A 3745-nucleotide genomic window follows, 5' to 3' on the forward strand; every position below is an offset into this window, starting at 1 on the left:
AAGACCTCATAAGTCCCTAAAAAAATATCCAAATGACTTGAAACAAGACATAAATAAATACTATAGGCAAAAATAATAGGGGTCTATGTTGAAAATATTTTCAGAATAAATAAAATTAGTGGGTTCAAAAATAAATCAAAGTTGGAAATAAAATAGGGTAAAAATAAATAAAATGAAAATGGAATAAATAAAAAGAAACATATTTACACATGCTAGAGGTTGGACCCTTGATCTTGGGGTCATGAGGGGATCAACCCCCTCTCCCACTGGGTCAAGTGCCCAGTTGTGTCAACAAACACATCGAAACAAATAAATAACAAAAAACAAAACTAAAAAGGAAACGCGCGAGAACCAGCCAATCAGGACATGACACAAGATCGTTTAAAATTTAAAAAAAACATAAACGGTCGTCTTCAACCTTGGAACTCAGAAATCCAAACTTGAAAATACATGTTTCTTATCATATTAAAACATGGAACTAGCTTGCAAACACAATAACAAATCATCATCCACACTCATGAGCCATTGATTGGCTATGGGTGTGGAGTATTTCACCAAGAACCAGATGAACAAACTTAACCTAGTTTAAAAATTAAATGGTGAATATGGATTAATCAAAGCAAAAGTTTAGGGTTAATGATCAGAAAGGAATTTAGAGTGGAATGGTAACTCGTTTCAGAGATGGAGTAAGTGGAACTACCTGATCGGAATCGATCTCAGAGTGAAGTTTCGATGACTTAGCTCAGATAAAGTGAGGCTTAGGGAGGGTGAGTTAGGACTTTGTAAAGTTTGAGTGGAGGCCAGTGATGGATTTTGGGTGGTTTTTTGGAATTGAAACACTTAGATTCTCAAAACACAAATCTTTGTTTTAGTTGCTTTGGCTCGGGTATACAGCAGAGTTTTTTTGGCTTGGGAAGCTTGTAAAATTAAGGGGACACCTTCCCCTATTTATAGCGAAGGTGTTTGGATGGATTGGAGGGAATAATGTGAAGGTTTTCTCATAAAAGGGAAGTGGCTCGAAGCATACTCAAGGTTGGACTTGCAGGGACATGTGTGGTTGTTCTCTGACCTTGCCTGCATCTCAGATCACTTTGCTTTGGTCCTTAGCATCTATTTGGAACAAAGGACTTGGGATGGCCTTCTATGGATTTTGCTTATTTCCATTTTAGGCAAAATCTGAATTTGCACATGGGATCGGGTTTTGCATTTTGAGATGTTTTGGTTACCAAGTTAACTTAATACACCATAATACCATATGCAATATGTTTGAGGACCATTGGGATAAGATCCAATTGATTTGAGGACTTGGTGAATGGAAATGAAAATTCTGACTTGACATGTCTGGTTTGCCAATCAGGATGATCATCAATGTTTAAACAACGACCAAATGAAATTGGCTTGTGCATTTTGTCCAAATATTGTGCCAAATGTTCCTTTCCATGTCCTTGATAGAATGCAAAAATAACCAGGTCAAAAGGAGTTATGGTTTGGAAATGGAAATGTTCTAAACTAGTGGGCTTGGTCATGTTTTGGGGCATGGGAGGCATGTTGGACCAACTTGGCTAATGAAAATATTGAGGTCCTTCATCAATGAATTAGGTCTTGAACCTTGGAACAAAGTTGGAGAGGGACTTAATTAGGACATTTTGCTCGAAGTGGAACTTAAAAAGCTTGTGAAATGAGAAAGTTATGGTCTTTGGAACCTTCCATAGGACATTCTTGCCAAAAAGTGACCAACCAACATGACCTAAAAATATAATTTTTTGATTTTTTGATTTCCAAGGAACAATGGTGTATGTTTTAAGCTCATAAGATCATACCATGATAAGAAATGAGATTTTGAGCTTTGTGGTATGATTTTAGGTCAAGTTCATGGGTGGATCAAATGCATTGAAAGTTGAAAAACCATGACCAAACAAAGTACTTGTAACATCGATTGAATGAATGTTTAAATGAGGGATTTTGATTGTAATGGACATGAATTGATGTTGAATGAGTGGTGGGGTGATTGGATTATCAAAATGAAGCATGGTAAATGATCAAAGGTTGCCCAAATTAGGGTTTCTTGAGCCATAAGTCTCCTTAAGAACTAAGGTCAAGCAACTAGGGTTTGGTGATGCAAAGGTCATTATGAGATGTTTCAAAGGTGCGGGGCATGAAAAAACTTTGGATTTGAGGGGTCCTTAATGACATGGTCAAGATCCATGGGGAATCATGACTTGTACAAGTCAAATGAGGGTCAAGAGTTAGGGTTAGGGTCCTTGGGGTGACTAGATGAATCTTGATGCTTCTTCAAATGGGACTTACCATCCAAATTGGGTTTGGAGAGTGAGTGAGATAATTTGAGTGATCCTCCAAGCTTTATTGGATGCTTTAGGATGAGATTATGGTTAAGGTGGCTTGGGAACACCACAACATGGCCAGAATATTTTGAAGCTTCACAGATGAATCCCATGCCTTGAGTTTGTGGATTCTTGTGGATTGTTTAGTACAAATGCATATGAGATGATATGTATGGGATGTATGCTTATGAATTAGGGTTTAATAATATGATATGGGGTAGGTTAAATTTGAGGGTATGACAATGTCAAGAAAATCATCAAAAGTCTCCCCAAAAAATGGAGACTTATGCTAACTGCCTTGAAGTTGGCAAAAAAACTTGAACAATATTAGTCTTGAAGAACTTGTTAGTTCTTTAAGAAGCCATGAGATAGAACTCGGAGAATATGAACCTGAGAAGCGAGATAAATCTCTTGCTTTGAAGTCTAAGCCTGAGAATACATGGGCTTATCAAGCTGGGGAAGAATTAGAAGATTATGATGAAGACTTAGAAGATGATGATTAGTTATCTTTAATATCCAAGGCAAGTTCAGATGAGCTAGAAGGACTGTTGGTCGTTCTGATTCTTCGTCTGGACAAAAGAAGCAATGTTATAGTAATGAGGTCATTTTCTTTGGGCGCAAGGAGCCATTCCACTACAAGAACGAGTGTCATAAGCTGGAAAAGGACAGAAGGCCTAAGAAGAAGTTCTCTAAAGTTAATAATGGGTTGATGGCTACATGGGATGACTCATAATCCGAAGAAGAATATTATGATGAAGAACATACCAACATTGCATTAATGGCAACTATAGTTGATCCAGAAGGTTCTGAAGAACCGCAGGATAAGATGTTGTTAGAATCTGAATCAGACTATGATTCTGAAGAAGTATTTTTTGAAATATGTCGTTCCAATTTGAGTCGTGTCTTTCTGAAATACTGGAAAAGAACTAGAGTTTTCATAGTAGGTACAAGGACCTTAAACAAGTCCAAGTAGTTACTTCTAAAACTCGTAGTGAGCTGAGAAAGATATTTCTTACCTAAATGAAAAGTTATTTTCTTTAAAAAGTAAAAACTCTGCTTTGAAAAGTAAAATTACAAAACTAGAGGAAGAAATAGCCTCAAAAGCTTCTTGTACTGATTACGTCATTAGATATGACAGAGCTTTCTAGTAGTTTCTGGCTAAAAGCATAGATAGAAGAAAACTGGCTTATTTGATCTATGGAGTTAGAAAAAATGGGAATAAAGGTTTAGGTTGTACATAAACTATAAAACCTGACGAAAGTCAGAAGGTAAAAATGAAACCTTTGTATGAGCATTTTGTGCATGCTCGCACTGAGCTTGGTGTTTCTGCACAAACACAGAAACTTACAAAGGATAAGAAATCAGTTCTGAATCCTAAGCATCATGCTCAAATTTCACTTGAT

This window comes from Lathyrus oleraceus, chromosome 1 (genome assembly GCF_024323335.1).
Source record: "Lathyrus oleraceus cultivar Zhongwan6 chromosome 1, CAAS_Psat_ZW6_1.0, whole genome shotgun sequence".
Classification (NCBI taxonomy): domain Eukaryota; kingdom Viridiplantae; phylum Streptophyta; class Magnoliopsida; order Fabales; family Fabaceae; genus Lathyrus; species Lathyrus oleraceus.